This window comes from Prionailurus viverrinus, chromosome C1 (assembly GCF_022837055.1).
Source record: "Prionailurus viverrinus isolate Anna chromosome C1, UM_Priviv_1.0, whole genome shotgun sequence".
Classification (NCBI taxonomy): domain Eukaryota; kingdom Metazoa; phylum Chordata; class Mammalia; order Carnivora; family Felidae; genus Prionailurus; species Prionailurus viverrinus.
The window spans coordinates 193864177-193882734 of record NC_062568.1 but is presented as its reverse complement, the minus strand read 5'-3'; the positions used below and the strand labels follow the sequence as shown (position 1 = coordinate 193882734).

At 55.3% G+C, this 18558-nt stretch overlaps 1 protein-coding gene across 12 annotated transcripts in view; it reads right to left on the bottom strand.

The window, feature by feature from the left end:
- Positions 1-16206: 16206 nt before the first annotated feature.
- AHDC1 (AT-hook DNA binding motif containing 1) overlaps positions 16207-18558 on the bottom strand; it is a 64361-nt gene continuing 62009 nt past the window's right edge. For all 12 annotated transcript variants that reach the window (XM_047870500.1, XM_047870504.1, XM_047870506.1 and 9 more), the window contains one exon: positions 16207-16837. The gene's annotated coding sequence lies outside the window, so the exon portion shown is untranslated. The remainder of the gene's footprint in view (positions 16838-18558) is intronic.

The following is an 18558-nucleotide window of genomic DNA, read 5'->3' as shown; positions in this document are numbered from 1 at the left end:
TCAGGAGAGGCTTCTTGGAGGAAGGGACATCTGCGTTGGGCCCCAAAGCCTGAAGACTTCACCTGGGGAAGTGGGGGAGGGCATTCAGGGAAGCATGTGCTACATGGACAAAGGCCCAGAGCTGTGAAAGGATATGACCTGTTTGGGTGTGGCAGAGCAGAGTGGGCTGGGAGGAGGAGTGATAGGAAATGAGGCTGGAAAGACGCTTTCAAGGCCCTCGACTGACTTGCTGCTGAGAGTTTGGACTTTAAAAGACTGGGGACAGAGCAGGATTTTAAGAGCTGGGAAGGGACACGATTGTGCCAATTTTAGAAACATGATTCTAGCTGAAGTGTGGAGAGTGAAACGGAAGGGGAGAGACTGGATGTTGGGGAGCAGATCTGAGTGTGCGCCCCCGTGGGTGGGTTAGAGTCCCCCAGTGGCTCCCCACCAGCCTGCAGATGAGGCCCTGAGTCTCCTACTTCCCGCCTGCCCGTGTGACCTGCCCACATGCTCTTTCCTCTGCGTGGGATACCTTCCCCCTCTCTTTGTCTGGCAAATTCCTCGCTCTCCCTCGGGTCTCTGTTTAGCCACACTTTCTCTGGAAGCTCTTCTAGGCATCCCTGGTCCGGATTAGGTCCTCCTACTCCTTCTGTGGACTTGTGGACTTGTCTGTCTCCCCAACTGGACTCGGCCAGCAGCAGGGACTGGGTGGTCCTGCTTACTGGTGTGTCCACAAAGCCCAGCCTAGTGCCCAGCACGTAGGGGGCGCTCAATGCATGATCAGATGGACAAAGGAACTAGTGAGTGAACGGATAAGTGTGACTGGGGTGAAAATGATGGGGTCCGAAGTAGCAACGAGGAGAGAGATGACGGTGGTAGGTGGCAGAACAGACAGAATACTGGATTGACGAGAGGTGAGCACGGTGGGGCGGGGGGAGTCGGTGATAACTCACAGGTCTCTTCCTTGAATAAGCCTGACCTTTTTTTTTTTTTAAACATACATTTATTCTGCTTCACTATTTTTTTAAGTGTATTTATTTATTTTGAGAGAGAGAGAAGGAGAGAGACAGCATGCGTGGGAGAGTCAGAGAGAGATGGAGAGAGAGAGAATTCCAAGCAGCCACACTGTCAGCGCGTGGAGGCCGATGCGGGGCTCACACTCACAAACCCACGAGATCATGACCTGAGCCGAAATCAAGAGTCGGATGCTCAACCCACTGAGCCACCCAGGCGCCCCAAAGCCCGATGCTTTAGCCAAGATAGGAAACAGGAGTGGGGGTGGAGGTGGGGAGGGAGGAGCAGGCCAGGGCAGGAGACTGGGGTCCTGGCCCGGGCTGTTCCCGGGAAAGCTCTTCATCCCTGTCTCCCCGCTGGTGGATCCCCATCAATGTCTGTGACTCTGTCAAAATGTTGTCCTCTCAGGGAAGCCACGCTGACCGCTCTAGGTAGGCCGGCCCCCTATAAATTAATGTCTGCCAACACACCCTCTCCATTTCCTTCCAGTCCTTGTCATGATTGTAATCAGGCATCGATTGATTTGTATTGTCTATAGTGTGTCTTCCTCACTTCCACGGTGGCAGGGATCTCGCTCATTTTACTGACCGTGTATCCCTACCTGGTAGTCTCCCTGGCACACAGTAGGTGCTCAAAAACAGATTTGTCGTATGAGTGAGTAAATAAACGGATGAAGGAATGAAGGTAGGAAGGCCTTGAATGCCACCATAAGGAATTTGACTCAGCCTCGAGGGAATGGGGAGCCATGGAAAGTTCTTAAGGAAGACAGTGTCAGGATTCAGCTTGTGTTTTAGAAGGCTCACCCCTGGGGGCTGTTGGGAAGGTGGATCTGGAGGGAAGGCAGGGGGAAGTGAGGAGGCCCTGGGGGAGACAAAGACACAGCACCTGGGCCCGGGCTTGGGAACCCCCTCCCTGTGCTTCCCCCCGCCACACACCCCCACCCCCGGCCAGGCCTGTTGTCTCTGAGCCCAGCAGCGGGCGGTGGGAAGAGCAGAGCTGGCAAAGCTGACACTCACTAATCACGGCCCTCACCCCGGAGCCGCACTGACTGTCTGGTCTCCATGGAGACACGGCAACCTCCGGCCACTTGTTAATGGCAGCTCAACAAGGCTGCAGCAACGGGGACAGGCCTGACCAGCGCGTCCCAGCCCCGCACCACCTGGCCCAGCCTGGGCCTCTGCAGCAAACCCCAGGGGCGCCTGAGTTGGGGGATAGGACTGGAGGTCTGGTGGCTGGCGGGCTCCCCCCACCCCTCCCCTCCGCGGCCCCGCCTCCCTTGGCATTGCCAAGCAGGGAGAGGGCAGAGGCAGCCTCCGCCCTGGCCGACTCCTCCGCAGGGCTGCTGGGAAGCTGAGCTCATGCAGGTCACCCAGGCAGGGCCAAAGGGCTGGAGGGGGCTGGTGAGGAGAGTGTGTGGGGGGGGACCTGCTTGCATCCCACACACAAGAGGAATGGAGGGGAGGGCGCTCTGCTTGCCCTGACAACCCTCTGCTCTGCTAGCCCGAGGCAGGGACCCGATTGGGAACCATCTGTCCAGAACCTCTTCCCTAGTTTGCTGTCACTACATCTGAAATCTGAAATGCCACCATTAGCAATTCACTCCTTCGGGAGGCAGCGTGGCCGAGCACAGAAAACACGGGCTTTGCAGTCAGGCAGGCCTGGATGTACGGCCTGGCTCCGTCCCTCTAGTCCTGAGAACTGATTTCCCCATCCGTAAAATGGGATGGTAATTGCACCCCCCCCCCCCCCGACACACGTTGGAGCATGCGTGCTTCTCCAGGCTTACTCTGACCTCTCCCAGAGGCCTGAGCTCAATACCTGTGACTCTTCCTCCCAGAGCCCTTTCTTCACCCTCACAGATGAGCTGGGAGCCTCCTCCGCAGGCCTCAGGACTGATCCCTCAGCATTCGCCACCCTCCCCCTCAGGTAGCTGCCCCACATTTGTCCTCCCCACAGACTCCCCTGCGGGGCGGGGCACAGTGACCTTCAAGAGAGGTCTGTGGAATAAACAAAGGGGGAAGGTAGGAGGAGAGCCTCCCTCTGCCTTCTGTCCTCTTTCCTCCTCCTCAGGGGGTGCTATGGCCCTAGCACACTGGTTGAAGGCCTCTGTTCCCTTCTCTCCTTCATACCTTCGTTTGTCCACTTGTCTGTCCATCCATCCATCTTGCAAACACTCCAGGTTGGGACTTCAGAGAGGACCCAGATGTGACCCCAACCTACAAGGGAGGCAGAGGCCAGATTCTTCGGTCCAGACACCTGAGGCACACCCATGGCCTCCCGGGGACTTTGGTACAGCTGCCTCTCCCCACCACGTTTCTCCTCGGTCACTCCCTAGGCAACTGTCCAAGCTGAAAGGGCCCTCGGAGATCATCTAGACTGCGACCAGATGAAGACACGAAGGCCCAGAGAGGACTGTGGCTTGCCCGAGATCCCACAGCACAGCTCTGTTTCTGAGTTGACAATGTACCAATTATGTGGGTCTGCTTGGGAGGCGGCTTTTGGCTCTCCAGCCCTGCTGACAGCTGTGTTCCCAGTGGCAGCGGGGAATGCTAGTGGGAGGCCTGTCTGGCCTTTGAACCCGGACTCCCCAGGGCAGAACCAGGTGGCTCTGGTGGGGCCCCGGGCTGGGAGGTGGGGAGCTTCAGAGGGGCAGCCCAGATACCGGTGGGGGTGCGGACGACTGAAAGCTAAGGGAGCAGCATTGATTCTAGAGGCGAACTGCTAAGCCTTGAGCTCCTGTCCCAACTCTGCCACTCACTCACTTGCTGGGTAACCTCGGGTGCATCATTTGACCTCTCTAAACCTTTGTTTTCTTATCTGTAAAATGGTGCTACCTCCATAGAACAAAAATGTTGTGTCCACGGTAACAGCTGCACAGAGCTCAGGAATGTTTGGACCGAAGGGCTAAGTTTCTCAGAGCGGAAGGGACCAGCCTGAAGCCACAGAATGAGCCCCCATCTCCCTCCTATGAGCTCTCTACGCCGAATTGGATACAAGGTTTTGGAGATGAAAGGAGCGTCCAGTCCAGTCCAGACTGTTTACTGAAGGCGAAAACAGGACCAGAGAAGGGGAGCAAGTTGCCCAAGGTCACCCAGTGAGTCTGGGGCCAATGTGGGCCTAGAGCCCAGGCTGGGCACAAGGTCCCCCTGCCCAGCTGCACCGCTCACTCATCCAGCCCCCTTGGTTTTGTCTCCCCCAGTGAGTGGGCGCAGAACAGGCCCCGCTTCCTTCCTGCCGCCCTGCCCGCCGTCTGCCACGTTGGCAGCCGCCCGCAGCCTTCTCGCCCCTGCTGCTGCTTGCTGCTGCTGCTGATGCGGCATCAGCCGAGACCAACCCGCCGAGAGTTTGCCCAGAACAGCCAGGGCTGCTGGAGCCCGGGCTGGGTTGGCTGACTCTGCCAGACAGGAGGGAGCGAGCCAGCCGGCAGAGGGAGGGAACAAGGGCTGAGCCAGCCCCCAGCCTTCCCAGTCCTTCTCCACCCTCACCAGCCAAGGGAGAGAAGCAGGAGCCTGGGGTTGGGAGCCAGAGGGCTGCAGTGTCTATGTGTGTGAGGCTCAGATAGCTGGGTCTTTTCTGGGAGCGTGCACACTTACGTGTGCAGGGAAGAGCATGTTGGGGGCGACCTGTGAGTCCGTGTTTGCCTTGGTGTGCACGGGTGACGCTGTGTGTGTGTTTGTGCTAGTTCGTGCACACCCAGGCGGTCACTCTGCGTCTGCGTAAGCACCAGGAAAAGCTGCATGTGCCGCGAGTTTGAACACATGCCTGTGTTCGGAGAGAGGCTGTGTCTAGCAGTGTGTGCACACGGAAGCCAACTGTTAGTGACAAGGAATCTGTGTGCGCACCGAAGGGTCAGCACGCGGGCCTGAGTTCATGCATGCCATGTCTGGGTGTGTTTGGGGCCCCTGTGAACTTGTTGTTGTGTATAAGAGGATAATGATGTAATTGCGAGTTTAAGCTCATCCGTGTGTGCCCAAGGGACGGTGGTTGTGTGCGCACAGAGGAGCGCTACAATCCACGATCGTGGACATGGGTCCATGCCCAGGAGGACATTGTGTAACTGTGTGGGCTACTCCAAATGTCCATGGTGTGGGCACACCGTGTCTCTGTGCCCAGGAGACTTTGTAAGTGTGGTTATCTTCAGCGACGCAGGGGATCACTGTGTGGGACTGATACGCTTGGCCGTGTGTACAAGGTCACAGGCAGCACAGGCATTGTGTTGCCGTGTTGCATCTGCACAGGGTGACGGTGGTGGTGGCGGTGGCGGGGAGACAATATGCTGTGGATTTGCACTTGTTCCTCCGCACGACAAGGCCCTGCGTGTGATTATGTTTGTGCGTGTCTGTGAGCACCGTGTGCTGCAAACTGTGCGTGCTTCTGAGTCTGTGGTAAGCTGAGTGTGGGAAGGAGGGGGGAGTACATGGCCGTGTTTGTACTTGTCTGTGAGCCCAGGGTCAGATGCGCTCCATGTGCTACCTCCTGTGTGCACAGGTGGCCGCTGTGTCCAACCGTGTCTTTGTGTGTTTCGGGTCGTCTGAATGTGCGCAGGAGGAGGACACGGAGGGGGGATTTGAGTGCGTGCCTGTGCAGGCCCCTTTAACGTGGCAAGTCTAAGAAATGTCGGCCTTCTTGGCAGCAGATCTGGGCTTGGTTCCACTGGGGGTGTCTGCAGAGAGGGGCTCTTAGAAGGGACGTGCTTGAGTGAGAGAGACAGGAAGGGAAGGGGGGGCCAGCCCCAGCTCGGGGTTTCCAGGAGGGAAAGCCAGACATTGGAACTTGTCAACGCTACCTCCTTCCCCACCCCCACCTCCCCGACTGCTGCCTCCCCTCCTGGCGCCTGAAGGCTGCTGGCAACCAGACAGACAGACAGACAGTGCACACATAGACTGGCTCACGGCACAGAGCCCAAATGTGAGCCCCAAATACACAAGCCTGGATGCCAGTGGTCCACAGAGGGCAAAGGACATGGCTAGGGGTTGAGGGGAGCACACGTGTTTATATGTGTTGGGGGGCAGGGGGTGCTGTTGGCCTCTCAGAACCCAGGCCTAGAAGGGGGAGGAGGGGGTTCTGGTTGGAGAGCCTCTGGGGAGCGGGCTGTCCTTTCTCTAATCAGACTCCCAAGGCTCCAGGCCTTCTCCCTGTTTATACAACCACTGCAGTGTCTTTGAGAATCTCATTGCTTCAGAAATCATTGACTGCAACTCCCTCTTTGTACAGAGGCAGAAGAGAGACCCAGAGAGGCACGGCAACTGCTCCAGGGTAACACAGTAGAGCGGGGCACACAGGGCCTCTTCTCCCTGTGACTGTTGTGCAGGCTGACCCATGGGCCAGTGGGCCAATCAGTCCTTCCCTTCCCTTTTCTTGGTGGCCCATTTATCTCTTTCCCCCTCTCAGGACTTCAGGATTTGACAATGACTCTTGCTTTTTTTTTTTTTTTTTTGTCCTCTCTAGGACAGCAGAACCTGGAAGAAAAGAGAAGAATTTGGTTCTGGCACAAGGGCTACTGGGGAGATGGAATGGGGAGATGGAGAAATGGAAGGAAAGGAATTTGAGGAGAGAGGAAGGAGGAGAGGGGAGGGCAAGGAGGTTGCTGGGGTCAGATCTGAGAAGCATAGACTCCTTTGCCTCCACCTCCAGCCAGGGCACCAGAGGCCACCTCTGAGCGCCTCGGAGGGAGTCCCGCCCCTTGGGGGCTGGGACAGGGACAGCAGAATTGGAGTCTCGGGGGCATTCTGGGGGTGTGTGTGCCCAGTGACCAGATCTGCCTCGTGAGAAAGGAGGGAGGGGCTGTGGGTGGGACAATGGGTATGAAACTGACTTGGGGGATGGGGCTTCTTTAGGGCGTGGGAGTTGGGGTGCCTATGACCTTGTGAGTGTGCTAGGACTCTGTGTGCATACCTGTGAACGTGTACGGCAAACAGACTTGGACTTCCCTGGGCTGGGGGAGGATTGCGGGAATGTGTGTATGTGTATGTTTGTTATGGGCAGAGAGAAATTTTACTTGAGGGAATGGTCCTGCACATGTGTGTGGGGGGGGGGGCAGGGAGAGGGTTGTGGGATCGATTCTGCACTTACTTACATGTTCCTGCGGAGGCTGTGTTCTGTGTACAGCTCTGTACAGTGTGTGTGTGTGTGTGTGTGTGTGTGTGTGGCTGCACGGGTCTGCGTGCATCATGTGTTTGAGCTGCGTGTGTACTTATATGGGAAGTGTGTAACTGCAGGTGTGTGTTGCAGCATATGCATGCTGGTGGTCGTCGTGAGGTTCATGGCTGGAGTTGTCTGTAGGAGTCTTGGCTACAGGTTGTGTGTGCAAGCTGTGTGTGTTTGCGGGGTGGTGAATGTCAGGGAACTGTTCACATGTGTGGTTGTATACGTGGGGGACTGGGTTAGCTAGCGGTGCGGTTCTTAAAGCAGTATTTTATTTATTTTTTTGTTTATTGTCAAACTTCCCTTGCCAGAACATAAACTCTATGAAGGCTGGAGGATTTCTGTCGATTTTGCTCCCAGTATCCCCGGTGTTCAGAATAGTGCCAACACACAGTAGTTACTAAACCATCTTTCTTGAGTGTATGACAAACGAGTGTGCGCACACTCGACCGGGTGTGGGGAAGTGTGTTATGCGGATGAATTGTGTCTGTGGGCATCCGGGTGTGTGAACAGATACATTCTGTGTCCGGGTGTGTGAGCTTTTTGGCACAAGTGGCACGCGAACCAAGTGTGTGCACGGGTGCGTGTGTGCGTGCCTCGGTGTGACTGCGTCCCTAAAGCTGTGCCCCTTATGTGAACGTTGGGGTGTCGAGGGATGCGGCTATGTGCGTGCAGCGCACAGTTGTGAGTGTGTGTGCGGGGGGGGGGGGGGGGCGGGAAGGCGCTGTCGGCTTCTCCCAGCCTTCAGCACTCACTCAGCTTCACCCCAGGTCGCCTGCTGCGAAATGTCAGTGGCAGAGAAGCTAAAAATATCCGCTCTCCTCCTCTGCTCACTGCTTGGGCTGATGGGGCTGTGGGGCCCCAGCAGGCCCCTTGGGCCCTGGGGGGAGGAGGAACTGCTGGATGAGGGGCGGGGTATGGGGTAAGACAGGGAGGCCCTCTTCAGCACACTCCCTCCCCCACTTCTTGGGCTCCAAAGCCAGGCCCCGGGCTCACCTCTATCAGGAAGCCCTCGAGAACCCCCCAGGAGCTGCCACATGCTAGTGTGTGTGTGTGTGTGTGTGTGTGTGTTCGTGGTGTCCAGAGCTGCCTGGGAGGGCAATATGGCCTCCATCAGACTGGGGCTCATCTGAACAGGACAGTGCCTCTTTTGTCAGTCCAGGGGCTCCAGAGGACAGAGCTTCAGACAGGGACTCCTGGGGGTGAGCTGGATCTCTTCCTTCCGTCTGGGGGCTTCCGGCAAAAGAGCTGGCGGTTTTCTCCCTAGAGCTGGGGGTCAGCACAGGTGCACAGCACAGGACGTATGGGTGCATCTGGCCCTGGGCCTGGCGCCTCTAGGGCTCTCTGACCCCAAGGCACATCTGCTGATACTCGGGCTGTGGGCCGGGAGGAGTCTCAGCTCTGCCCACACCCTAGGCCGGCATGTGTTTGTGCTACAGGTATTTGTGTGGGTGCGGGTGGGACATGTCAGGGCCCGTGGTCTTTCAGCGACCTGTGCCTCCTCACACGTTGGGCTCCTGGGTGTGTCTTTGCCTATGTCAGTGGCTGTCTGCCTCGGGCAATCAATAAGGGGTTGGGGAGTCGTGGGTTTCTCTGTGTGCATGCGGGTGACTCTGTACGTGGGTCATAATGTAGACCCGCAAACTCCAGCTGGAATAAACTGTGTTAACGTGAGAGGTGCTGGTGTTAACACGTGGGGGTTTCTGTATATGCGTCAGTGTGTTTGTGTCTCTGTCAGACGGTCAGCGCCTGTTTATCCTCTGTATCAAGATGTCTGCGTGTCGTGTCGGGGTTTCAGTCATTTGATTACTGTGTTACTGTGTGTCTGTCTGGATGCCATCATGTCAATGGCCACGTCTGTGCCTATGTGTGCGTGTGCCCAGGTCAGTTTGATTTTGTGGGTCCGTAATGTTCGTGTGTCCCTGTGAATGTTGGTGTTCTTGTGCGTGGGTTGAAATCTGTGCATAAACTCGGCACCCGCTCCCCTGCCCCTTTCTTAGTCTCTCCCACCATTTCTGTGTTAAAGGCCTCAGGTTGAGTGTGTGTGTGTGTGTGTGTGTGTGTCCATCAACTTTCCCCAGCTCCAAAGCCTCCAGCTCTGAGATCTGCCCTCCCACTCTCTCTCCTTTTGGACTTGAGGTGGGAGCTGAAGCAGAGAGGGCAGGCAGGCACGGAGCCCACCACAGCCGGGGGCCGGGGCCAGGCTGCCACAAGGGCCCTGCCTCAGCTTTCCTCCAAGCAAGCGCTAAGCCAGAGCCTCGGTTACATGTAAACACCAGCTGTGTCAAGACAGCGCAGCTTCTTCTAGGTCAACAGACAGCTGTGGGGTTGCTAGGCAACCGCCTGGCTCCCCCCCATCGTCTCTACCTGCAAACCCTCTGTTGGCTCCCCCCACCCCACCCCAGGGTACCGCCGTGCCCCTCCAAGCCAATTAAAACAGTGGGGCTAAGAGGGTAGGGGGTCAAGGTTGTACGAAAGGGGGACTCTAGGACTGGGATGGAGGTAACGGGGAGGTGTTAACCATTCCGGTGCCACTGCCCCCTTCCCCTCAGTCCTCAGTGCACACCGCCACATCACCAGTCAGACTCTGGGCAGAACTGGAGTGGCGGTGAAGTGATGCGCCCTCCCTCCCCTGTAGGTCAGGCCAAAACCGGAGAGATGCTGGAAGCAGATAGAGGGGTGTGGATTGTACAAGAATTGGTCAAGTCTCCTCCCCCTCCCCAGTCAAGCCTGGGGAAGACAGACTGGGGGGGGGGGGGGCTCCGGCAACAAAAGGGTTACGTTCCCCCTTTTATTTCCCACGCTCCCAGGATAGCCACCCCCATTCCAAGGCGGCACCTGCGCTCCCAGCTCCCGTGCCCCTTCGGTGCCCGCACCCAGGCAGAGCAGCCCCCCAGGCCTTCCCTCGGCCCTCTTTGCACCCGGCCTGGGCCTTCTCTGGGGCACTGGGGGAGGCGAGGGTCCCGGAGCCCGGGGCCTCCCGAGAGCCCCCAGGACTCGGGCCCTTTGAGTGGGGGGGGGGGGGCGCCAGCGGGGTGACTTCGTAGTGCCTGAAGGAAGGAGCGGGAGGAGGGAGCCGGGCCGGCAAGGGGGCAGCGCCCGTGGCCTCCCCATTAGTATGCGGCCGCGCTCTGCGCGCCATGGCAACCGCTCCCCCCGCGCCGCGCCAGCCGGGCAGCCCCGGGCGCAGTGCGCACCTCTCCTCCCACAGGTGGCGGCGCGCACGGGCGGGCACGCACGCACGCACGGGCACGCACGCTCCGGGCGCCTGGGGGCGAGCCCTGGGCGCCAGGTGCGCTGAGGCGGCCCTGCTTCCCCCGCCCCCCTCCCCCCCTCCCCCCCTCCCCCCAGTCCCCGCAGGCTCCGGCCGCCTGTGGGCGTGTCCCCAGGTGCTCCAGAGTGAGCCCCCGAGGGGGGGTTGTATGTACCTGAGGATGTTCTTGCCTGTGCCTGGGTGTGTCCCTCAGTGTGCCTGTTGTGCCTCCGTCTCTGGTTGTCCTTGAGGGTATTTGCCTCTCCGTGCTCATTTACCTCCCTATCCCGAACGTATGTGGCACTGGGTGTGTGATAGCCCAGGTGTAACTGAGTGTACTTGTGTCTTTGTACATCTGTGTACGAGCGTGTGATTGTGTTTGTTATCTTTGAGCCTGTGTGCCTGCACATGCCTGAAGGTGTGTGTGTGTTTGTATCCGTTTGTGTGCCCGTGGCTCTGGGTTTTTCTCTGGAAGAATGTCCCAGATGTGCATGGGACTGTTCTGGTGTGTGCCTGAATAAGTATTTGCCTGTGTGTGTGTGTGTGTGTGTGTGTGTGTGTGTGTGATCCCTTGCTATCTGCATGTGATCTTGTCTGGCATCCTTGTGTTTCTGGGCTTAGCTGTGTGTTGAATTTTGCACCTGTATGTATGTCCCTGAGAACCCATCTCTCCATGTATGTCATTGTGCATTCCTGTGAGCGCCCTGAGTGTGTCCTGGAGTGTGGCTGTGTGTCCAGGGGCTGCTGGCTCTGTGCCCTCCTTGGCTTCACTCCCTGCTGCCTGAGTGAGCTGACACCTGCTCCCTGAGCACTGGACCCCCTCCCCCCACCTGGCAAGGACAAGGAAGGACACGGAGACAGAGTCAGACACGGAGGCAGAGACAGACTTAGAGGGGACACAGAGAGCCAAGTAGGCTGGAGAGGTGGTGACCCAGAGTCATGTGATCAGCCTCGGAGCCCAAGACCCAGAAGAGGGAGAATGATGCCAATATCCAGACATCAGAGAGAGGGAGACCCAGAGTCACACAAAGACCCAGAGCACCAAGTCCGGAACTGCTGAAACAGACCAGAGATCAAGGATGTGGCTCCCCAGCCTCCCTCCCTCCACTCTAGACTTTCCAGCCCCAGCTGTGCCTCCTCCACATACCCAAAGCAGAGTTCTCCGGGTCCTGGGAGTCTGTGCCCTGGGACTGGAAACCAGCCTCCTTCTTGCAGCTGCTGGCTGTATGCGCGTGTGTGTGCATGTGCCACCATCTGTGTGCAGTCCTGGGCTGGTGCCTGCCTACCTTGCACGCAGCCTTCCCTATCATGCTCTCTTCGTGCTGTTGCCTACATTTTCACAGGCCCAGATCATGCACATCTTTACACACATGCCACACAGCCAGCCACACTCATTCAAACCCAGAAACATGCCCTATGTCTCCTTCTCTAACATATTTGCACATAGGGCTAGAAAGGCCACCATGCACACAGCCAACTAGCAAATCTCACCTTCCTAAGCTCTCCCAGGCAGCCATTCACCCTTCAGCAACCTCCAAGGGCAGCTATCCCCCTGCCACAGACAGGCAAAGACATAAGACCAAATCTGTCAATTCCAACAGACTATGCACTCAAAGGCAGAGACTCCATCTGTTTTGTTCACTGTTATATCCCCAAATGCCTAGGCCATTGCCTGGAATCTTGTAGGTGCTTAAGAAATATTTGTTGAATGAATGTGTTTACAGTGTTTCTAACAGTCACTCAGAAAACCCATAGTAATTTACAGCCACTCAGTGAAAAACACTAATGGATACCACCGTGTACACATACTTCTTATGTGTACATAAGATGTACACATCTTCTTCTTATGTGTACATAAGATGTGTACATCTTACGAACACCTAGGACAACACATTAAATATAGGTGTGTGCAGGGGCGCCTGGCTGGCTCAGTCGGGTGGGTGTCCGACTTCGGCTCAGGTCATGATCTCACAGTTCGAGTGTTCGAGCCCCGCGTCGGGCTCTGTGCTGACAGCTCGGAGCCTGGAGCCTGCTTCCGATTCTGTGTCTCCCTCTCTCTCTGCCCCTCCCCGGCTCACACTCTGTCTGTCTGTCTGTCTCTCTCAAAAATAAAATAAACATTAAAAAAAATAAAAAAATATAGGTGTGTGCACACAGGTGGGTACTTGTGTGTAAACACTCAGCACAATAGCTGGATTAGAGATTCTGAACTTTGCACATTAGAGTCACCAGGGTAGCTTTTAAAAGTCCCATTACCCAGGACCCATCCAGCCCAATGAAATCAGACTTTCTGGGCTGAGAAACATTGATCTAGATGAATGGACCTGAAAATGTTGACACGTAGGTTATTACCAGGGATGTGGGTAGAGTGGGTTTTCACTTTTAACAGTACATCAAAGCTGACTCCCAAACCAGATTACTTGGGTTTGAACTCTGGGATCACTATTTACTCACTGAGTGGTCTTTACCTCTCTGCACTTGAGGTTCCTTCTATAAAACAGGATAATAATCATTACAATAAAGCCTTGTCATAGAATTGTTATGGACATGGAATGAATTTTATATATAGAGTTTAGAACAGTACCTGGTACATAATAAATAAATCATTTCCTATATTTATTTAGACTTTGAATTTAAAAAAAATTTTCTTTATGTTTATTTTTGAGACAGAGAGAAACAGAGCATGGGTGGGGGAGGGGCAGAGAGAGGGAGACAGAATCTGAAGCAGGCTCCAGGCTCCGAGCCCTTAGCACACAGCCCGACTCGGGGCAGGAACCCGTGAACTGTGAGATCAAGACCTGAGTCGAAGTCGGATGCTTAACCAACTGAGCCACCCAGGTGCCCCTTGAGTGAATTTTTTAAGCAAGATTTTTTTCTTAATTTAAATTGTTATGGAAGACCAAGGACTAAAAGAAAAGAAAGAAAAGAAAAGAAAAGAAAAGAGAAAAGACCAAGGGCTCTGAGACACACTACCTCTGCCCACTTCTCATGTGGTCTTGGACAAGTCACTTACTCTCTGTCTCGAACCTATTTTCTCATCTATAAATGAGGCGAGTAAATTCTCTACCTCAAGGATTGTTTTGAGGAACACAAACTTCAGGGAAGTATTCAACAACAGTGCTGACCCCCAAACCTCTTTGAGCCGCATTGCCTTGATGCTTTCTGGAATCAGGTGCAGGGCTGTGACTGTGGTGAGGCCAAAATTTCTGAAAAGAACAGATCAAAATAGGGTGACCCCCATCCCTGCCCTACCCACCTGGATGGGGTCGGAGAGACTTCCATCCCAAAGGCCGGGCCCTTGGCCCTGGCAGATCTCCCGAGTCTGCTCTCCAAAATACACCTCTGCCCTCCTCACCCCTTACTAAGCCTCAAGACTGAGACCCTTTCCCTCCCTGCGCTCCCATTCTCACGTCGCCCCCCACTTTCACTTTCCAGGAGCTTGCTCTCCAAGTCTCCCTCCCATCCCAGAAACCGTAGCTCTATTCTTGGCAGTGAATCCCCAACCTTTCTCCAAAACCCTCTTCAAGTTAATGAGCCCCCTCCTGGGCTATAATCACCTCCCTAAACTTCCATTTCCTTCCTGGGTCTTCCCTCCCCACCCCCACCAATTCCTGGGCACACAAGCCTTCACTGCCCTCCCTCCCCATTTCAAGTAGAGCCCCCAGTCCCTTCCACTGAACTCTCCCTACTGCCCCCTTACCTCACCGAAACTCCTCTGGGCACCCTCCGTACCCCGCCCCCCAGCCCTCAGCCCCCTCCCCCAACCTCTCCCAAGCCAGCCCCACCTGGACAGCGTTCCCAAGCTTCTTCTGCTTTCTCAGCAGCACTGAACACACTTATTTTCTCCCTGCAGGCATTCGTGGGGCTGAAAACAGGCTTCTCTCGCCTCCCCCACTGGTTCCATCCACGCCACCTACTCCAAAGAGCCTCCGCCGGGCTCCAGAGTGACCTTGTCAAAGCCCTCTCCCTGTCCTCTCCCCTCCACACACAGCGTCTGCTCCAAAACGACCTAAGATGTGTGGCTTCTGCCTGCCCCGCCCCCACCTCCCAGGCCTTTGCACGTGCTGTTTACTCCTCAGGTAACAAAGACCCCCTTCCAGGCTCCTACTGGGTCTTACTGCTCCCTGCCCCCACTTGCAGCGCCATACCGGAATGTAGCCTTGAGCTTAGTGTTGCTGCCTTCGCCTCGCCGTGCAGTGAGGCGACAGTGTCTTCTTGAGTTTTATGGATGCTTAGAGGGGGCTTGGTGGGTGGCTAAACCTCACATCCAGCACAGAGGCTGCCGTTTTAGGGGACTTTTTTTTTTTTTAGGGGACTGTTTTACCTGCCCCATCTGAATCCTCTGGCCTCCTCCTCCAGACAGGCGTCCCCAGAAGCTGGGGGTCTCTCTCCCCCTCACACCAAGGGTTCCTCAGACTCTCTCAAGACCCGAGCCTTGCGGGTTGGGCCATTTGGAGCCCATCCCTTGGGATCTCCTTGATCTTCAGCGGGAGACACACAGAGAGCCACGTTTCACAGAACTTCAGCATGAAGTGGATCCATGGGAAAAGCTGTCTGCCAAAGACCAGGCAGCTCAAAGTGGTCAAGGACAGCCAAGTGCTCCCCAAAGTCAGGGAGTGGGGAACAATTTAGCTTTTCCAGGCCCACCAGAAATAGGCCAGAAATGGGTTTTCTTTATACAAAATTTATAAAAGCTGGGAGGAAACAGACCTGGGATTTGGGGTTCAGGGTGGAGAGAGAAAGGCAGAAATAGCAGGGTTGGGGTGCCTGGGGGGCTCAGTTGGTTGAGTGTCCAACTCTTGGTTTTGGCTCAGGTCGTGATCTCACTGTTTCCTGAGTTCAAGCCCTGCATCTGGCTTTGCACTGGCAGCATGGAGCCTGCTTGGGATTCTCGCTCTCTCTCTCTCTCCCTCCCTCTCTGCCCCTCCCCTGCTCACATTGTCTCTGTATCTCTCAAAATAAATAAACTTAAAAAAAAAAAGTATCAGGGTTACTGGCTTAGTCAAACTTTGGAATTTGCACAGGTGTGCAAATGCAGGTGTGTTGGGGCAAAATGGGGGGCCCGGAGACCAAGGAGACCCAAGACCTGGGGTGAATGGGAGATACGCAAGCAAGCGTACTCCAGTCTTTGTGGGGAAGGGGTGTGTCCCACAAGGGTTCTTGGGTTTAGGCTGGAACGCGTATCTCAAAGACAGGTGTCCCTGAACCAGGGTAGAACTGTAGGGCCCAAAGGCTGGGGTGACATAGTACAAATGAAGGGACTAGAGTCAGGAGACCTGGGATCTAGCATGGAATGAAAGGGTCCAGAAGCAGAGAGACCCAAGACCTGATTCATAACGGGGATCCCTCAGGGAGAGGAAACCTAGGACTTGGGGGGAGAACAGGGGATCCTAGAGGCAAGCCTCCCTGTACTTTGGGGTCCTGATGCATGGGACAGAATACAGGTCTCAGGATCAGGGGAGACCCAGGACCAAGACCAGGCAGAATGCCTGGATCTGGGACATAATGCATGGACCAGGGACCACGAAGCCCTATGGAGCTGGCTGGGGAACCCCAGGGGCAAGGGAGACCCAGGGCCTGGGCGGTAATCCGGGAGTGGGGTCTGGGGGCGGTTCCCAGATGCAAAGCTGACTCTGATCCCAGGCAGAAGGGAGAACTCGGAGGGAGGGGGCACATGAAGGTATTTCAACTTTGGGGAACCAGTGCCTGACAAAACGCGGCCATGCCTCTTCCATTCCATCCACCCTCACTCACCCCCTTTCACAAGACACAAGGTGGCTTTTTTTTTTTTTTTTTTGCTTTTTTTCATTTCTTTTTAATACAAACTTGGATCTTTGGGTGTGTCCTGCCAAAACAGAAAACAACAACAACAACAGAAGAGAAAACCCAAAAGAGTGAAAAATAAGAAAGAAAGAAAGAAAAAAAAAAAAAAAAAGCTCCCGCAAGAGGTTCTTCTCCCTCCCCCCTACCATGCGAATTTGCACACCACGGGACCACAGCAGGTTTACAGAATGCAATATACAATCCACGATTTATAATAAAACAGTATATACAATAAATAGGATATTGTTCATTTTTGTCAAACGACCTGTAGATAAATTTCTCAGTGCATACTTGCAGGGGCTCTGGACACCTCGGGGCCCCGCTCGCAACCTCTTGCACACGCTCGCTCGCTCTCTCTCTCTCTTTTTTTTTTTTGTCTTTTTCTAAAACTGTGTTTTGTTTTTAAGTTTTGTACATTTTTAAAAAGTATTTACAATTGCTGGTTTTGTGCAGAAAGGGCTCACCTTCGGCTTCTGCGTGGAGGAGATGGGCAGGGAGAGGTGGGGGGATGTGGGAGTGCAAAGGGGTACCGGGGGGTGGGGCGGGAGGCAGAGGGGCAGGCGCTCCTGCCGGAGGACAATGTGGACGCTGGGAGGGGTCTTGGCGTTGGTTTTCTGAAAGCTGCAAAGAAACACAAAAGAGGCAGAAGTCAGCTGTAGGCACAGACATGGAATTCTGAGAACAGGGATGTTAAGAGTGGGACCCCCACCCACCCACTTCCTACCAGCATCCTGGGAGAAGCTAATGACATCGTTCCTTCTCCCAGAAAACTCCAAAGAGTACCCCCCCCCGCCCCCGCGACAATGGACTGCTTCTGGCCTTCTCTGAACTCAGTTTCCCCATCTGTAAAATAGGTTCGTATCTAAGGCCCGTACCACTGAGAGGTAAAGGAGAGGAGTCAGGGCTCCAGGCAGTGCAGTTTGTTAAGAACTTGGGCTCCTGAGTCAGACACAACCAAGTTCAAATGCTAGCACTACTACCGGATAGTTCTATAACGTTGTGCAAGTCGGTGAATCTCTATGAGCCTCAGTTTGCTCATCTAAAAAAGGGGATAATGAAACCAGTCCATATGTTTGCTGGGAGGATTCAGTGGTTTAAGGTAGATTAACCCTGGTACATAAAACATAATAAAGGATCCTAATTACAAGTCGTTATTATTTTCCTGGGACCTGGGCCAGCTAGGTGCCCCAAGCCTCAGTTTCCTCGTCCAACAATGAGTTTAGGAATTCTGTTCTGAGGAAGGACACGGTGGGGAAGACAGGGCTTGAGCACAGCACAGGTGTGAACTGCACACCCGTGCACTTTCGTTTCTTCTAATTCCAACCCTTTCTCAGCCCCCACCCCCCAATGCTATTCTGTTCCTTACAGAGGCTCGAGGTGAGGAGGAAGTCTGTCTGAATAAAGGAATAAAGAAATTGCCCAGCACAATACCATCAGTGTTTGGCTGTACCCCTCGCCCTCCTGAGGCTCAGAAACTCCCAAGTTCCCAGTCTCTACAATCACTAGACATTGGAGGTCTGAAGTACCCCTTCTCCACACTTCCCCATTCAGAACCCAAGGTTTTGCTGGGGCTAAGCGGGAAGATGCCCAGAGGGACAGGGATGGGCTGGGTTATTCTCAAGACCGGCAGTCGTTAGCCTGGCACTTTCTGAGTTCTGGGGGCCTCCTCGCAGAGCCCTGAAATTCCCATCCCACACTTGGTGAGTGACCCATCCCAGCAGAAATAAGGGATGGGGGGTTCCAAAATTGCCTTCTAAGACCCCTCAGCGGGCCGTCCTCCCTCCCCCACCCCTGCAGGAAACAGGCGGCCACAGAAAGCCTTTCCTCCCTTGTCCTTTCTTGGCTTCCCTTCGCAACAGGGCCACATTTAAATTCTGCTCAGCCTCGGCTGCTGTCTGCTGGGCAGTCGGCCCTGGGGAAGACTTTTGTCCTGAGGCTGGACTTGCCAGGACTCCCCCCAGGGCCAGGGGAACCAGGTGGGCTCTCACAAGGCTGGGGCAGCCCCCATCCCGGTGTATCACCCAGGCAGGCAGCAAGCAGAGGTGGGAGGGGAAGGGCAGGAGCTGCAGCCCGTGAAGCCGTCAGGTCCCCTGCAGTGAGGGAGGGTGGTGGATCAGCCGCAGGGGGACGGGGTGCGCCTGTCAGGGGGCAGCTGTGTTAGAACTAGGGTGAACGGTGGGAGAGCAGCTCTTGGGCCAGGGGGTGCTGCTGGGAATGGATGTCAGTTCTCCAGTTAGGGTGACAAACAGGAACAGCTGTAGGGATAAGCAGGGCATCCACGAGGGCACAGGACTACTGTATCTGGGGGAACGGGTGGGTTCAGCTGGGGCCTGGGGGTACCT